The sequence below is a fragment of the Dipodomys spectabilis genome, unplaced genomic scaffold, assembly GCF_019054845.1.
Source record: "Dipodomys spectabilis isolate Male_0828 unplaced genomic scaffold, ASM1905484v1 ptg000354l, whole genome shotgun sequence".
Classification (NCBI taxonomy): domain Eukaryota; kingdom Metazoa; phylum Chordata; class Mammalia; order Rodentia; family Heteromyidae; genus Dipodomys; species Dipodomys spectabilis.
Genome location: NW_024871031.1, coordinates 109,465 through 129,192, shown reverse-complemented (window position 1 = coordinate 129,192; position 19,728 = coordinate 109,465).

Sequence of the window (19,728 nt, the reverse complement as noted above, 5' to 3'; positions counted from 1 at the left end):
GGATATTTTGATGATGTCTAAACAGACATATATTTGCATCTCTTTAACATAAACCTTAGAACTGAGAGTTTTTTCCTCTAAGTCCATATTTTCCATCTGTAGTCCTTTTCACCAAGAATATAACTAACCGTTGCCAGTCAGAGATGTGGATGCATTTTAGATTTCTTCTTACCTTTCTTTTTACCTTTCTTACCCTCCCCTTAGATAAGATGAATGATTAAGATTTTCTCAGTTTCTGTCACTAATACAATTTCTATGTACTCCTTTTTATGCCCATGACACCAGCCTGTTACAAGTATTCATCACTGGTAACCTAGTCCTAAAACAACCGCTTACAAATTATGCTTTTTTTCCCCAGAGTCTTTTCATATTGGTCCTCTCCATCACCAAATTACTCTCTTTGTAAGCACACAGAGTGAAGAGCCCAGACAATAATTCTAGTATCATTATTTACTCACTACATTGACAGTTTGCCTTACATTTCTCATCTGTAAATGGATGTAATCTACCAGAAATATTGAAGAATATTTGTTGACTTCTAGAACAAGAAAAAAAAGTGAAGAGTCCTTACATTTTCCACTTTAGCTTACAAATAAGGAAAGAGTCAAATTCAGTTTGTTGGTATGAAGTCAAAAGTTGTTTTATGCAGAAATAAAAATAAATTTTAACTCCTGGCACTACGGCCTATGTCATTTTGTGGTAACTTCAGATATGTAAGTGGTATTATGTAAATTATGTCACGTGTTTACAGCTGTACTGAAGGACATACTCTTAATAAATTATTGGAAACATTTGTTATTGAATATTACCTATAAGACAATGTTATTTGAATTAATCACACTGAATTGAACACTATATCTTAGTCCATCAAAATGTGGAAGTAAAAAATTTTATTTATAAGAACACAATACCAGCAAGAAAAGTGAGTATACATTAGAGAGACTGCAGGAATAACATTAGGGTTTTTACTGTCTGTACTTATTAATGTAATTTTATTTCTTGGTATAGAAACTCTCCTCTTGTTGTTGTTGTATGTAATCCAATTCAGTTTATAACTATGTATTCAATGTGGGAACACTAGCTTCAAAGAAGTGTAAAGTTTTTTTTTCCTTTTCAATCACCTTATCATTGTCAGGCTACACTGTGGTCATCATCATCATCTTCATCAAAATTATTATTGGCATCATAAGTACTAATTAATGAAAATCTTATATGTGCCTATGGTTTTGCTATTATTTGTCTTTTGATTAATATTTTTAATGTTAACACTGTGCATGCATCCATATAAAAATTTTGAACAAATAAAGAAACAAAAAAAACTAAACCATATCAGGTAGCTTGACTATGTATTTATAACAAATTATGGAATAGATTTTTGAAGCATTGCTAATTCCTAACCAGTATGAATTAACTTCCTCTCTTCCCCTCACTACACACAAATATTTAAGAGCTTGGACAGAACTTTTTCAAGTAATATAATGTAAATATTACTACAAAGCCATATGTGTATCTAAAATTCCCTTGAAAGTAAAAGCTCTACTTTCTATTGAAATATTAGTTATTTTATTCTAGGAAACTTTTAGAAAAATAGACTGTATATCTTTGAAATGTAAAAGGTCAAAAATAGTAGCAAAAAATAGAGTGAGTCCGTCTTCAGAAATATATGTATATATATATATATATATATATGTATATATATATATATATATATATATATTAATGTTATGTGTAGAATGACATTTTTAGAGATTGTCATCGGAAATATATACATATCTAAATTTATGGGTAGAATGATGTACACTATAGTGAAACAAAAATCTTAAAACATAATTAAAATAAAAAGTACATCAAAAAGTGCCAGTGACTCACTCTTATAATTCGACCTATTCTCAGTAATGAGATCTTAGAAATGTGTTTGAAAGTTGCCCAGACAGAAAAGTACTTGTTAGATTCTTATCTCCAATTAACCACTAAAAACATGAATTAGCTCTGAGCCTCAAGTTGCAGATTGCTCTCCTTGAGGATAAAAAGGCTTAGGGATAATGCCCAGGCCTTTCAAAAAACAAAAACAACAACAACAAAATGTATCACATTAATTTCACAAAAGCATCTTTTAACTGCTGTGAACCTTTCTTAGAAACATGAATACAAGCCTCTGGAAAATGTTAAGTAAAAAGTATAGAATATTTACGTTTATATTAAAGACGTGACTATTTAGATTGTTTAAGATATTTAGGTAATGATTAGGAATTAAGAATAATGATGGGTAGGTAATATATTGGGACTGGTTTGTTATTCTATTTTATGATATTTATAATGATTATATTAAATTACTCTTGCTTTATATTTGAATTATAATAAATGATAAACATTTTTAAATGTTTCCAATGGAAAGGAATATCAATTCTTATGTCATTTCAAAGCAATTGAGAAAATTATTCCACGGCTGGTTTGCTTTAAGACTATATTTCTTTTCTTGTTCTAGTTTTCATATGTACATAGAAATTAAAATTCCAAAAATTCAATGGATGTTGGCATTCAGGAACATCTTCATAGATACTAATATTGGAGTCCCTTAAGTGGAATTGTTTTATTTCATTTGTTACTTTCACAAATAAATCAAGATGATAGTGTATTTTGTTTCTTTTCACTGCCATTGGCTCTTATCTTAAGAATACCTTTTCACTAGCAAAGTAGAGAAAAACAATTGGATTGACCAAGTAACATATGGCTTTCATAAGATGCAGATGCATAGATTTGTGTCTTCTGTCATTTGCCAAAAGTTTCTTCCAGAAAAGGTAACCAATTATTTATAAGTGTTGCTTAATTCCTAGGTATTCCAGTTATCACATACACTTTTTGATTTAGTTATCTCTGAATAAACTTAAAATAAACAATTAAAAATACTTAAAATGAACAGAAATCATATTATTGTTTTAAAAGTTGCAGTATACGAAGTTTATAAGCAAACACAGAAAATATCTTCTTACTTATTCTACATTTTGTGTGAAGTATTTTAACAATAGCTTTTTTTTTTGCTGACATGTAATTCACCTGAAATATATTATCTCCTTTTATTGTATGCATTTTAGTGATTTGGAAGTGAATTGTACAATCATAGGTTTTCCAAGCCTAAAATTTTCACAAATTTGCTTTTCTTCAAATAGAAATGTTGTAAATTTTAGAACAGACATTAAAGTAGATATGAGATTCATTTACAGGAATTTGTCCAGCATACATCCTCGATAGTGATGCTTTTCAAAATTTGGTTTTGGGGATTATTTCCAGGGTCTCACACAAAGTATTCAAGTGCAATCTCAATGAACTACATTCCCTGTCCAAATAAGTTTTTTACTTCTCTTTAATACATACATAGACGTGTAATGGATAGAACCTATTCAATTCTCTTTGACCTTTTGAAAACTTGCTTGCTTTAATGATTGAAGTATTATACAAATTCATTTGCTATGTGGAGTATATCAATTTCTCTACAAGTGCATTACTATATTTTGTGTCATCTTTTTATATTATAGTCCTACTAGTGAGTTTTCTCTTTATTTTTTCTTGGATACTAAAGAGGAACTTATTTAATATGCTCCTACTATCTACATATATTCTTTAAAGAAATATCCTATTTTGGGAAAAGTTATATAGAATTAGAAGATATAAAAATACTTAGACTCAGAATCATTGTAGCATTAACAAATATGTGTCTTCTATCTGTTAGATATTTTTTCACTTCTGTTATATTGTCCTTTGAATTATGAAAGAGTATAAGTTGATATTATCCAGATTATTCTTGCTTTTCTTTACCCACTAATGCTTTCCAAGTCATATTTTAGAAACTTTTACTGATCCAATGCCATGAATTTTTATGTTTATGTTTTATGTTTTTACATCTCACATTTAGTTTGATAATCATCTTCTATTTAAAAACTTTAAATTTTTGTATAAGGATTGAGGTAGTAGTCTAAGAAATTTTTTTAAATAGAGGGAGGCAATAGTGCCACAACAACCATTTAAGATTCTATTTTTATTTCATAAAGTCATTGCATCCTTTTCAAAATCTATTGACCATAAAACTGAGATTTTTATTGTGAAAATACCATACAGAGGGGTTACAATTACACAACAGTATTAACCAAAGCATGCTATTTGCAGAGGAGTATTTAAAAGGTGTAATTTCTTATAAAATTGAACTTTTAATCCAACAAAATGAATACCAGGATTCTATCACTTGGAAGATGTGAGCGGAAGTCAAAGGGAAGGAATAAAGAGAGTTATGGAGGAAGAGAGTGAAGGCATAATATTCAATGCAGATAGTATGAAACTAGAAAACATGAAAGTGGGGTGAGGTTTGGAAGGGTATAAGAAAGTTATTAAAGATCCATTGTACTTATAAACTGATTTGTGGAATGGAACTTCTTTTGAACAACTATTTAATAAAAATATAATTAAAAACAATAGAGACATCTGATCTTCAACTGTATTCTCTTAAACCATGAATCAATATAATAGTTTCCTCCTCAGAAATTTTCTTTGCAGGTATTTTCCTCATAATGTCAGAAAACTGACCAATGCAACGAATATCAATATATCACATTGCCTATTGTAAACAGACACAATATAAAAATCACAGTAAAATTTTTAGAATTCATCACATGAAAAAATAACAGGTAGAAAGTATCAAATGATGAATTATAGTTTTTCCAAGTACTTTACCTATGGTATCTAACTTAATCCTCACAATAATCCCATAAAGTGGAACTACTTACATTTTTAATTCTCAGATGATGGTATTGACGTCTTCAGAATTGGAATTACTAGTACAGCATTGCACACATGGTAAGTGTTAGCCTGAGGCCCATCTCCCGCTGTATCAAATAACCTCATTTTATTTTATGACTAAAATACCAGCACTTAGTCTACTAATTCTAGGAAAATTTCCCAGAATTATTGTGTACACTCTAATTATATTTGACGTTATCTTTGTTAGAAAATAGGTAGCTGTAATAGGAAAACTCCAAGTTCATAATCAATTTATACATCCCTGGTGAAAGGAACTGCTAAAGTATAACATTCTTGATTTCTAGCTCAAAATAGTAGAAATCATAATCTATCCCTTCACTCAACACTGCACTGCCTGGGGACCCCATTTCTGTTTAACACAGTCATACCGAAAGAGTGTCCTGCCCAATTCCTGATGGAAACAGATGCAGGTGTTATGGACCAATCATTTCCACATTGTAGCTCACCTAGGTTGTTTACCATTGGAAGTATTTTGATTGCTTTTTATACCAAACATTCTGAGAGAAATATACTACTTTAAAATGTTATTAAAGCAAGACTGATATAAAAATCACCTTTGACCCCAGATAAATATTTTACCTTTCATATACCCCAAAATGCCATCTGAGCTATCATTAATGTTAGCAACAAGGGGTTAAAAATCATAGACACCAAGACCGAAGCATCAATTAAAGACTCTCCAACTTGTCAATACAATTGGTTTAAAAAGTCATCAATACTACTGCATTTTTAAAATTTTCTTATGAAGATTCAATTATAAACTATTAACAGTTGAAAATAACTCATTTTCTTGGGAGTAGGACACAAAGCACAAGATTAATCCTAATCATTTTAAAGGACCTTTATTTATACTACAAATTCACTCCCATAACTACAATGATACGAAAAGTAACTGAAGTACAGAAACACAAAGGAAGTAATTTAACTGCATCATCTACATTCAATGGACTTTGTTAATAGAAAACAAAGTTAAACTAATAATTAGCTTACCAAATTCACTTACATTCTTTTATTCTATTTCATTTAGTTTCATAAAAACTGGATTTTCATAAGATGATGCATAAAAAGCCTATATACCCACATACATTTTCAGATCTTAACAATATTTATTTCAGAAATGTCTTTAGCTCCATAGTGAATGAACTGAAATAATACTAAAATATTCAAAGGGTTTTCAGAAATTGCAAGACTCGCTCTGGGATGTTATTCATATTGGAAAAGATATTCGAAAAGCCTTATTTGTTAAGTTGCGATAGTTACTCCCACAAAAGAGCCATTAGCCCTTTGCATGTACAAAACAACTTCAGATACATCCACTATCTAAAGATGACACATGCTTTTGGTTTGTTTGTTTTTGAAAGGAATAGCTAGCAAGCATATCAACAATACTGATTTTCAGTCAATATGATGGGATAGTCAAACTTGATAAATATTGGGTTGATTACCTCTTAGTGTGAATAGATATGATCTTACAAAGAAAGTTATTTTCAACAGCCAGAAAGAGTTTATCCACTTTGTGTTTCCCGGGAATAACCAGAGAGCAATACCTATTTGGTCCAGTTGGTCAAACTTACTCCATGAGCATATGTTAAAAGTAAACAAATTTAAGAAGTCAAATACATATTTTGTTCCGACAGTCATCTTCCAGCACTAATTTACTACCTAAATATGTCTGAATCTTCTCACCTAACATATAATAAAAGCTGAAAGCATTCTCTTTCATCTAACTTAATATTGTAAATCCTTTGATTCTGATGATATTATTTGACAAATAAAATGTACAAAAGGGTGGTCCAACTGAAATGACATGACAGAATACTGATACATAAAAACATTGCAACAAATTTAGCTCTTTTCAGCCTCACCCTGTCCACATTGGCAAGCAACATTGCAACAGCACATGCACACATATACACATACACACATATGCACACATGTACACACACCTATACATGCATGCTAAATTCAAGGTTTATTGTTCAAAAAAAGTTCAAATAAAAAATTAATGATTAGTACAAATGATAATTTGCCTTACTACAAAATAATACACAATCCAGTCACCACGGATGTTACATTTTACTTGCCTATCCACATGTGACCACTTAATTTATATTTAATTATTTAATTAACTAATTAATTCAATCATTTGTTTGGTGCTAATACTAAGGCTTGAACTCAGGGCCTGTCTCTGTCCCAGAATTTGTTATTTTTTTGTTTTAGTTTTCTCAAGGATATCATTTTACTGCTTGTACCACAGCTCCAGTTCTAGCTTTTGTTGGTTTATTTCAAATCAGAATCTAATGGACTTTTTTTTTTGTTTGGTCTGGTTACAAACCACAATCCTCAGACTTCATCTTTCTGATTACCTAGGATTAATGACATGAGCCACCAGTGTGGCTTCTATTTTTCCTCTATAGTTATCTAATGTACATCCTTAGATAGTAATTTAAAAATGAGAGTATAGAAGCAAGATGTATAATGATGATACTGTCCTGTCAGAAATTCAAGTTAGTAATGTAAATTTCTTCTTAAGAACACACACAAAAAATACCATGATATAGTATAAGAGAACTCACAATTGGACATATGAGCTTTAAGAGCTTTCTAATAGATCCATTATTTATTGGTACCCAACATTAGAAAAAAATGTATAATGTAGTACTAAAATAGAAGTCCTTTACATGACTACTTACGTTCCTTGTTTTTTTTAAGACACTTGTTTTCATCTAAAAAAGTAGGCCTGTCTATTGTCTTCATGTGGTTTCAATGATTGAAGGTGCTTAATGAGAAATCAAAATGTATTAGTAGTCCTTTGCTATCAATTAAATCTCACTTTTTCTTTTTGGAGAATATAATGATCAAAGAAATAGTTGAGAATCAGCAAGCAATTGTTCAGAATCATGCTTCCAGTGCAAGTGGATCAACAGTAAGTAATCCTCAATATCATTTTCCACAAAGTTTTGTCACAGATACAATCGGCCTGCCTTCTCTTGCTGCTTTCATAGCCTGGACCTATTCCTTCATTGTACATGAAAAGTGTGATTCAACTGATTTCATTCAGATCTGTTCCTAGAATTATCAAGGATTTAGATTCTTGTCTGCAATATGATTAAACCTATGTCTCTTCATGTAGGCTGCTAAAAATGTATTTACCAAATTCAAGTAAATACATAAATTCTATTTCCATCTTTTTAAAACATAAAATTCTGCTTGCTCTATAAATTGATCAGAGGCATGCATTTGTGGCTATCTAGGTCATTGCACATCTGTCTCTCTTCCTCTCTCTTTAATGTTTCTCATAGATAATAGGATTGCTTTATAATTATCGTAATTTATTTTGCTTTTATATTTTTGGTTGCATCATTTTACTTTCTGCTCTGCCATTTCCCAAATCATTTATATAGAAGGCATTATTTCATCTTTTCTCATTCCTAGAATAAGCTGCACATGAAGACACCACTGGTCCTTATTTTCAGTCTGTATCTTTGAATACGGAGGAAAATCTTTCCTCTGCTTGCATCAATTCCCTACTCTCCAGTTAGAATAATTCCGAATAGTAAAAATGTAAAAAGGGATAATAAATCATGGTGAAAAAACAGATGCAGAAAATTCACCGGATTTTTCTGAACAGTTCAACTAACTTGAACTATTAACGAAATACTTGAACACCTCATTCCCACTGTCACTCAAAGTCTCTGGTTAGGCAATTCTGATGAAGACGAGGAGCATGATGAAAAAGTGAGGAATGGTATCAATTGCAAGAAAAAATGGAGAAAGATCCCTGCAACTTTCTTCTTTTGGCTGCTGAAAATAATCAGGTTATTACAGTGCGGAGACTACTTTCCAAAAAGGCCACTCATGTGAATATTAGGGATGACGATGAGTATACCCATATTCATCAAAAAGCCTACAGTGGACACTTAGACACTGTCTGTGAGTTGGTGCCTGAAGCGGCAGATATTCATGCAATAACTGTAGATGGCTGGACAACCCTGCGCAGTGCTTATATGTGGAATAATACTAGAGTGGCTTTTTTCTTACTTCATCATGATGGAGATACCAATGGCCCCCTTGCATCTTGCTGATGGAAGTAGAGTTAGCAAAGACATGTTGGATCTGCTTCTGTTGAACCATTATGTGAAATCAGGTCTGAAGAACAACTTGGAAGAAACTGTATTTGATATTGCCAAAAGGATAAATATGTATCACTACCTCTTTGAAGTTTTGGAAGGCTGTACAAATTGCTCTCCTAAGTCATAATGGTTCGGTTAAGTTTCTTAAATTTCAAAAATGCCATTTCATTCTGTTTCCATACAAAATATTTTCACAATTCAACTAACAACAATAGCTTACTGCAACAATTCATAGATTACATGGAAGTCTTCCAAGTCAATTGCCTTACTTTGATGTCAAAATGTATTCAAGAGTTAGTTGTATGTATCTATAATGATTTCTGGAGAGTTTTTGCTTTTTTATTGTAATTAAGTGGTTACATAATTTCCCTAATTTCACAGTATTGTGGTTTAGTGACACTCAGTTAAAATCACAAACACATTCTAACATTTCTGGAGAAAATTGTCTATCACAGTCTATAACATTTATGAGTTCCATGAGCTTTGCGATACTGTTATTTCTTCCACATTGGTTGGTATGTACATTTCTTTTGTTTTGCATAACATCAGCTGTTCCCTTTTTCCCACTTGTTCCCTCCCTTCTATCCCTGCCATTAACTTGCTTAGTTCATTTTGGTCAATGTCCAGTGCAACTAATGGATTTTTCCCTGATTTCCTCTAGTTCTATATCATCTTCTTGGTTCCCCTTCATTGTACACATACATACCATACATGTGATCAGCAGCATGGGGTTATTTAGTAGAGATTTGACCAGATGAGTGAAAGTCCTTTGTTTCCGAAGTCCTGTTAAATATGTCGTATTACCTAACATTTTGGTTTTAACATCCACTTATCAGGGAGACCATGTACTGTTGGTCTCAATGCTCTTGGCTTCTTTGCTCAACATGATCACCTTCTAGCTCCATCCATTTCCCTGCAAATGCCATTATTTTGTCATTTCTAATGGCTGAATAATATTCCATTGTGTATAGATACCACAATTTTGGGATCCATTCATCTGTGGTGGGACATCTGGGTTGTTTCCATATCCTGGCTATTACAAACAGTGCCGCAATAAACATGGAGGTGCATGTGTCCTTGTATACTGGTTCCTGTTGTTCAGAATGGATGCCTAGAAGTGGTATGACTGGGTCATAAGGGAGGTCAATATTTAGCTTTCTTAGGACTCTCCAGACTGTTTTCCAAAGTGGTTGTATAAGTGTACATTCCCACCAGCAGTGTAGTAGGGTTCCTCTTTCTCCGCATCCCCTCCAGCATTTGTCATTGGCTGACTTGAGGATGTGGGACATTCTGACTGGGGTAAGGTGGTATCTCATGGTTGTCTTTATTTACATTTCCTTTATAACCAGGGATGGTGAACATTTCCTAATGTGTTTCTTTGCCATTTTTATCTCTTGTTCTGAGAAGTCTCTCTTTAGTTCCCTTTCCCCTTAAGTAATTGGTTTGTTATGTTTGGGAGGGCCTGGTTTCTTGAGATCCCTGTATATACTGGATATTAACACCTTGTCGGATATATTGCTGGTAAGTATTTTTTTGCAATTAATTGGTTGTCTTTCTAGCTTGGTTGCGATCACTATAGCATTACAGCTATAGCTTTGCTATAGCTTTTTATTGTAAGGTAGTCCCATTTGTCATGTCTCACTCCAATTTGTTGTGAGCCTGAGACTCTGTTCAGGAAATTCTTTCCTGTGCCTATAAGTGCCTATAAGTTCAAGTGTCTCTCCTACTCTGCCTGCAGTGGTTTCAAATATTCAGGTTTAATGCTAAGATCTTTAATCCATTTTGAGATAATATTGGTATATGGTGATATGCTGGGGTCCACTTTTATTCTTCTTCATGTGGCCACCCAGTTTTTCTAGCACCAGTGAAGAGGCTGTGTTTCTTCCATTGTCTGTCGTTGGTTCCTTTGTCAAATATCAGCTGACTGTAGGCATGTGGATTTATTTCTGGATCTTCTATTCTATTCTATTGGTCTTTGGGTCTGTTTTTGTGCCAGTACCATGCTGTCTTTGTTATTATGGCTCTATAGTAGAGTTTGAAGTGCTGCATGGATGTCTCTCCCATGTTGTCTTTATTCTCTAGAATTGTTTTGGCTATTCTAGGTCTTTTGTGGTTCCATACGAATTTTTGGACTGTTTTCTGTATTTCAGAGATGTACATCATTGGGATTTTAATAAGAATTGCATTGAATTTGTATATTAATTGGGGCAGTATTGCCATTTTCACTATATTGTCTGCCTATCCAACATGGGATAGGTCTTTCCATTTCCTAGTGTCTTCTGTAATTTTTTTCTTTAACTTTTTATAGTTTTCATTAAATAGTTCTTTTACATCTTTGGTTAGGTTAATTCCTAAATATTTTATTTTAGGGGAGGTTATTGTGAATGGGGTTTCTTCCTTTATTTCCCTCTCTGCTTGTACACTGTCAGTGTACAGGAAGGCAACTGATTTTATTGGATTGATTTTTGTATCCTGCTACATTGCCGAAGTGATTTTTGATTTCTAAGAGTTTGGGGATGGAGTTTTTGGGATTGTGAAGGTATAGTATCATGTCATATGCAAAAAGGTATAGTTTAATTTCTTCTTTCCCTATGCATATCCTTTTAATGTCTTTTTCTTGCCTTATTGACCTGGTTAAGGTTTCCAGAGCTATATTGAACAGGAGTAGACACAGTGGGCATCCTTGCCTTGTTCCTGATTTTAAGAGAATTGGTTGTAGCTTTTCCCAATTAAGTATAATATTAACTATTGGTCTCTCATAAATGGCTTTTAATGTTTTAAGAAATGTTCCTCCCATTCCTATTGTCTCCAGAGCTTTTAGCATGAATGAATGTTGAATTTTAACAAAACCGTTTTCTGCATCTGTGGAGATAATCATACGATACTTCACCTAGGCTCTGTTGATGTGTTGGATTATATTTATTGACTTACGTATGATAAACCATCCCTGCATCTCTGTGATGAAGCCTACTTGGTTTTAGTGTATGTTTTTTTTTAATGCGTTTCTTGATTCTGTTAGCTAGAATTTTGTTCAGGAACTTTGCATCTGTGTTCATCAAGGAAATTGACCTGTATTTCTTTTTTTGTTGGGTCTTTGCCTGGTTTGGGGATGAGTGTGTTATTGGCATAATGGAATGAGTTTGGGATAGCTCCCTCCTTCTCTGTTTCTCTGAAGAGCTTGAGGAGCATAGGTATTATTTCTTCTTTAAAGGTCTTATGGAATTCTGTTGTGAATCCATTTGGTCCTAGGCTTTTTTTTCTTTCTTTTTAATTTTTTTATTATTTTTTACTGTGAAAATACTGTACAGAGGGGTTGCAATTACATGGGCAAGATAATGAGTATATTTCTTATTAAGCATTGTAGCCTCCTCCTTTGTTTCCCCTTCCCATCTCTTCCCATCCTCCCACTGCCCACCCACCCAATCCTCCCCCCACCACCAAAGTTGTAAAGTTCGTTTTCGGCATGACAACTTGTACTTATTGTTGCAATGGGCCGACCTGTATCCTTATTTAAACGACTTGTTTTTCCCCTTCCCCTCCACAAATTATAACGACATGAAAACAGTGAAAGCAGGGGTTATACTGTGGGGGAGGGACATACAAAGTAACAAAGAAATGATCTTATTAATGCGTTAGAAACAATCACGTGAAAGAAATAAACATTTGAATACATATCTTAGGGTTCATTTTCCTAACATCACCTTATCTGGCATTTTCTGCTTGACTCATACATATACTAGATATTGCAAATAAGGGAAACCATGGGACCTATGATTCCTTGGGCTTGGCTTACTTCACTTAATATATTTTTTCCAAGTCTTTCCATTTCCTAACAAATGGGGCAATGTCATTCTTTCTGATGGAGGCATAGAATTCCATTGTGTATATATACCACATTTTCTTGATCCATTCATCTACTGAGGGGCATCAGGGTGGGTTCCATATCTTAGCTATAGTAAATAATACTGCAATAAACATGGGGCTGGCAACCAAGCTGGGTGACTTTTCCCTGGGTGGAGCTGAGTCTGGCAGGTCAGGTTAGGCTCTTGTGATCTGCTAGATGACTCTAGATTTATTCCAGGGCCTGTGTTGGAGCTAGCAGCTCCGCCGGGCTTTGTCGGTATCCAAGATGGAGATCTCTGGTACTGGGGGGGGGGGGGGGGGGGGAAGGGTGGCCTTCCCTCCTCTGCTCCCTGAGAAGGAGTGAGAACATCAGGCTTCTACTCATGCCGAGTCTTGCTTCCTGGGTCATCTCTGGTCTGCAAACTGCAGGAATAAGATGTCTGCTCCTTGTCGGTTCTTACTGGTGTTGAGTGGAATCCGCTCACCGGCTGCGTCTGGCTCCTTCGTCCTGGACTCGCTGTGATTCAGGTATGGCGGTGGCAGTTGTCGCTGCCACCATGGCTGCCACCGTGGCGGCTGCTGTAAAGTGCTCAGGGCTGTCTCCCTGCCTGTATTTTCTCTCTCTGGCCTAACTCTCTGTCCTGTGAAGGCACACTTGGTATGATTCTCTGGCTTAGGACTGTTCACTGGAACTCTAAAACTGCTTTCTATGCGAGAGCTTGTTTAGCCTCCAGCTTCTCCTCCACCATCTTCCTGGAACCTCCCTGAATTTCTCATTTCTTATAATATTTCTAGGCCCCAATTCCTTGAGACACAAGAATTAGCCGCAAGCAATTGTGTAATGCAAGGCAACTTAAAATGAAAGATGAGGTCACAAAATCAAAAGAAAGTACTGTATTTCAAACTCAATTTACAGATGACCAGCCCATATGAATGAACAAGATCAGAAAGTGTCACAAGATTATTTTTAATACCCTTCCCCTAATGATTAATGTAATATTTCAGTCTAGCATAAGTGGTCCCAAAAATAGTTCCTGGAAGGATAGATCCGTGATTGATCTATCATGGCCAGGAAAAGTTGACTTAGAGGTCAAATGTAATTCAGCAAATCATTAATTGAGAAGATCGTTTGTGCTTCAAAACACTGGTACTTTAGTACAACTTGGTTCTGTGTTATAAAAATGTCATTCTCAAACCAATGATAATCTACATTGAATCTCCTGAAAGTGTATTCCTTTTCAATTAAACTTTTTGAAATCACACTTGCCAAAATAACATTTGCTAAGTAGATGACACTTAGTGACATTACGAGTTTTTCAAGTGTAGGGAGCAAGTTACAATAGAGTTGATTTCTTTACCCATCACTAATGCGAAACAGGTTCAACCATTCCTTAAAGTGCAGAAATGGTACCATGCACCATTTGTGTTGTTCAGTAGGTGTCTTCCAGAAATTTGTTAAATAGATCAGACTCCCATATTTCAACCCCAAACGTTAGCTAATAAAGTAAATTTCATCACTTACTAAGGGACATTTTAAAAAGTCACAAATACTTGCCTTATCATATGTTGTTTTGTTTTCCCTCTGTTTAACATAGTTAGAAATATGTCTTTAAGTCTTGAATATGGGTACTCATCTGAGATGTGACAAAATCTATCTTCTATTTCTATCATATTCCTTTATAGTAGTAAATGTTAGTTTTCTTTTTTCTCCAAAACTTATAGGTAGTATAAAGTCTTATCCCATGTAAAATATAATAATCACACACCATTGTACAAAGCCATTTATAAAAATTGGTAGTTAGGAATACATTCAAAGCCATTTTTAAACTTTTTTGTTGACTAAAGATTAATCTGCAAATGGATGAGAATATAATCATGTCTAGGTGTTCCAAGTCTCCAGTCTTGCAAATTGTTATTGCAGATGAATGAATTATGGAAATATAACCTGACATCAGTTCAAGTTTATGCAGGACAGAAACTCCATGGAATGTATATAAACCTTTCAAAGTACTAACAGACAGTTAAGCAGAATGACTATCAGAATTTGAAACCAAAGAGGAATAATAGTAAATACATAGGAGGAATGAAAAATGGAACAAGTACAGCTAGAATACTCAATGTACACATTTGAGAAAGGAAGTGGTAAACCAGAAATAAATCTTGTAGAAGGGGTGGTTGAGAATGATAGAAGGAGTCACTGTGATCCAGGAGCAATGGATAATTAGATGGACATATTTAATTGTAAAATACTTGCACAACCTTTGGAAATTCAGTTAAAAAACACAAAAACAAACAAAAACACACAAAAATCACCAAACAGCAATCTCTAGAGAGTATGAATATGACCTCTCAAAAATTTTAAGCAGTTAATGAAGGGAAGTCTTGGTAAAAGCAAACAAAACTGTTCAAAGCGGGCAGTTTAGCGTAGGGGAGGATTCTGAACAGATTTAAATAGATTATTTAAGGTTATAAATCACCTATATCTGCTGCAAATATTAACTTTCTCCTATGAGTTCTCTTTGTCTGAACTGGATACTCCAGTCCTGAGCCACAATTGATAGCTTGTGAAGATGGAATGTAAGAAACAAGATGAAGAACCCATTACTCCACTGTAGAGAAAACAATCCTCTATTTTTTCTCTCATCTCTCTTCACTACTTTTTATTCATACTTTTAGGTCAATACATTTTGAATTACATTTTCCTTCTTTATTCTGGCAAAGTAATTGGTCAAATAATTCACTAAATATTATTTGCCATTTTTTTAAAATTTAATTTAATTTTATTTGTGAACATACTGTACAGAGGAGTTACAGTTACATGGGCAGGATAATGCGTACATTTCTTACCAAGCATTGCAGCCTCCTCCTTTGTTTACCCTTCACATCCCTTCCCAGCCTCCCCCCTCCCCAACAATCCCAATCCTTCTCCTTCCCCCCTCTCCCCCCCTTCCCTCCACCCCCCCCCCCCGCACCAACGTTGTAAAGCTCGTTTTGGACATGACAACTTGTACTTCTCATTGTTGCAACAGGTCCACCTGTATCCTTAAACAACTGGTTTTTCCCCATGTCCTCCACAAGTTATACTGACATCAAATATAGTGAAAGCAGGGGTTATACTGTGGGGGAGGGACATACAAAGCAACAAAGAGATAATCTTATAAATGTGTTAGAAACACATGCATGAAAGAAAAAAACATTAAATATACATCTAAGGGTTCATTTTCCTGACATCATATTATCTGACCTTTTCCGCTTGACTCATAAATATACTAGATATTACAAATAAGGGAAACCATGGGACCTACGTTTCTTTGGGCCTGGCTTACTTCACTTAATATAATTTTTTCCAAGTTTTTCCATTTCCTAACAAATGGGGCAATGTCATTCTTTCTGATGGAGGCATAGAATTCCATTGTGTACATATACCACATTTTCTTGATCCATTCATCTATTGAGGGGCACCTAGGTTGGTTCCATATCTTAGCTATGGTAAATAATGCTGCAATAAACATAGTTGTGCTGGTAGCTTTAGTGTGGTCTTGTTTGTAAACATTAGGGTAAATGCCCAAAAGTGGGATGGCTGGGTCATTGGGGAGCTCTATGTGGAGTCTTTTGAGGAACCTCCATACTGCTTTCCAAAGTGGTTGAACAAGTTTACATTCCCACCAACAATGAAGTAAGGTTCCCTTCCGTCCACATCCCCTCCAGCATCTGTTGTTGTTAGAGTTCTTGATTTTTCCCGTTCTAACTGGAGTGAGGTGATATCTCAATGTTGTTTTGATTTGCATTTCTTTTATGGCTAGGGATGTTGAACATTTCTTCATGTGTCTATTGGCCATCCTTCTTTCTTCTTCAGAGAAGTTTCTCTTTAAGTCTTTAGCCCACTTATTTATTGGGCAGTTGTTTCTTTGAGGATTTGTTGTTGGGGGGTTTAAAATTTTGAGTTCCAAGTATATTTTAGATATGAGACCCTTGTCCATTGTATGGCTAGTAAAGATCTTCTCCCAATCCGTGGGCTTTCTATTGATCTTGCTAGCTATGTCATTTGCCCTGCAGAAGCTCTGCAACTTTATGCAATCCCATTTGTCCAACCATTCTTTGATTTGTTGTGTTTCCGGGTCTCTATTCAGAAAATTTCGGCCTGAGCCAAGGAGACCCAGGGTTTCTCCTATTCCATCCTGTAATGTTTTCAGAGTGTCTGTTTTGAGTTCAAGGTCTTTGATCCATTTGGAGTTGATTCTGGTGCAGGGTGATATATAAGGATCTAGCTTAAGCTTTCTACATGTAGTTAACCAATTTTGCCAGCACCATTTACTGAAGAGGTTGTCTTTCTTCCATTCTATTGTTTTAGCTCCCTTATCGAAGATTAGATGGCTATAGGTCTGTAGGTTCATTTCTGGGTTTTCAATTCTATTCCATTGGTCCTGAGGTCTGTTCTTATGCCAATACCAAGCTGTTTTGATTACGATGGCTTTATAGTAGAGTTTGAAGTTTGGTATTGATATTCCTCCAGCAGTGTTCTTTCCATTCAGGAGCGTTTTTGCTATTCAGGGTCTTTTATTGTTCCATATGAATTTTTGGATTGCCTCTTCTATTTCCTTGAAGAATGAGGTTGGAATTTGGATAGGTATTGCGTTGAATTTGTAGATAGCCTTGGGAAGTATTGCCATTTTCACGATGTTAATCTTTCCAATCCAGGAGCATGGGAGGTTTTGCCATTTTTTAAGTTCTGTGTTGATTTCCTTTTTCAAGATTTTAAAGTTTTCATCATAGAGGTCCTTCACTTCTTTAGTTAAGTTAATTCCTAGGTATTTTATTTTTTGTGGGGCTATTACAAATGGAGTTGCTTTCCTAATTTCAGCCACACTTTTCTCATTTTTGGCATACAGAAAAGCCGTTGATTTTGGGGGTTAATTTTATAACCTGCTACTTTGCCAAAGTTTTGAATCAGCTTGAGTAATTTGGGAGTGGAGTCTATGGGATTCTTTAAATACAAGATCATGTCATCTGCAAAGAGGGAGAGTTTTATTTCTTCTTTCCCTATTTGGATCCCCTTTATGTCTGCATCTTGTCTTATTGCTGTAGCTAGGCATTCTAATACTAGATTGAAGAGAAGTGGAGAGAGTGGGCATCCTTGTCTTGTTCCTGAGTTAAGAGGAAATGGCTTTAGTTTTTCACCATTGAGTATAATGCTGGCTGTAGGTTTGTCATATACAGCCTTTATTGTATTGAGGAATGTTCCATGGATTCCTAATTTTTCCAAAACCTTCATCATAAAGGGGTGTTGGATCTTGTCGAATGCTTTTTCTGCATCTATTGAGATAACCATGTGGTTCTTATTCTTGCTCCTGTTGATGTGATGAATAATATTAATTGATTTGCGTATATTGAACCAGCTTTGCATCCCTGAAATGAATCCTGTTTGATCGTGGTGTATGATTTTTTGGATAAATTGTTGAAGTCGATTGGCCAAAATTTTGTTGAGAAGTTTTGCATCAATGTTCATCAAAGAAATGGGTCTATAGTTCTCTTTCTTTGATGAGTCCCTGCCTGGTTTTGGGATGAGGGTTATGATGGCTTCATAGAATGTGTTCGGTAGTGAGCTTTCTCTTTCAATTTCATTGAAGAGTTGGAGGAGTATTGGTGTGAGCTCTGCTTTGAAGGCCTTGTAGAATTCCGCTGTAAAACCATCTGGTCCTGGACTTTTCTTAGCTGGGAGGTCTCTTATTGCTGTTTGTATTTCAATGCTTGATATGGGCCTGTTAAGCTGGTTTAACTCATCTTGGTTTAGTTTTGGCATGTCAATATTTGCTAGGAAAAAGTCCATTTCTGTCAAGTTCTCAAACTTATTAGCATAAAGTTTTGAGAAGTATTCCCTTATAATGTTCTGAATCTTGGTTGTTTCCGGGGTGATGTTTCCATTCTCATCTCTGAGTTTATTAATTTGGGTGTGTTCTCTTCTTTTTCTGATAAGATTTGCTAAGGGTCTGTCAATTTTGTTAAGTTTTTCGAAGAACCAACTCTTTGTTTTGTTGATTCTTTCCTTAGTTTTTTTGGATTCTAATTCATTTAATTCTGATTTAATTTTGATTATTTCTTTCCGTCTACTGGATTGGGGTTTATCTTGCTGCTCTTTTTCAAGGAGGTTTAGATGTGTCATTAAATTGCTAGTTTCAGATCTCTCCAATTTGTTGATGTAGGAGCTCAGAGCTATAAACTTGCCTCTGAGTACTGCCTTTGCTCTGTGCCAGAGGAGATGGTAATTTGTGTGTTCATTTTTGTTGAATAGCATGAACATTTGAATTTCCTTTCTAATCTCTTCCATGACACACTCTTGATTCAGCAGTGTGTTGTTCAGCCTCCATGTGATACCGCACTTTCTTTGGTGGCTTTTGGTGTTGAGTTCTAATTTTATTCCCTTGTGGTCAGAGAGAATGCAAGGTATAACTTCAATGTTTCTGAATTTAGACAAGTTTGCTTTGTGGCCTAAAATGTGGTCTATTTTAGAAAACGTTCCATGTGCTGCTGAGAAAAACGTGTATTCTGATGCTGCTGGGTGAAATGTTCGGTAGATGTCTGTTAAGTCTAGTTGATCTATGCAGCTGTTTAGGTCTGCGGTTTCTCTGTTGAGTTTTTGCCGAGTTGATCTATCTAGTGGGGAGAGTGGTGTGTTAAAATCCCCAACAATTAATGTCTTTGGATCTATATGGGATTTGAGGGAAAGTAGTGTTTCTTTGATAAATTTGGGTGCTCCATTGTTTGGCGAATAGATATTTAGAATTGTAATATCCTCCTGAAGGAGAGATCCTTTAATTAGTATGTAGCGACCTTTTTTATCTCTTCTCACTAATTTTAATTAGAAGTCTATTTTATCTGATATTAGGATTGCAACTCCCGCCTGTTTATGGGGTCCGTTTGCTTGGTAGATTTTGTTCCAGCCTTT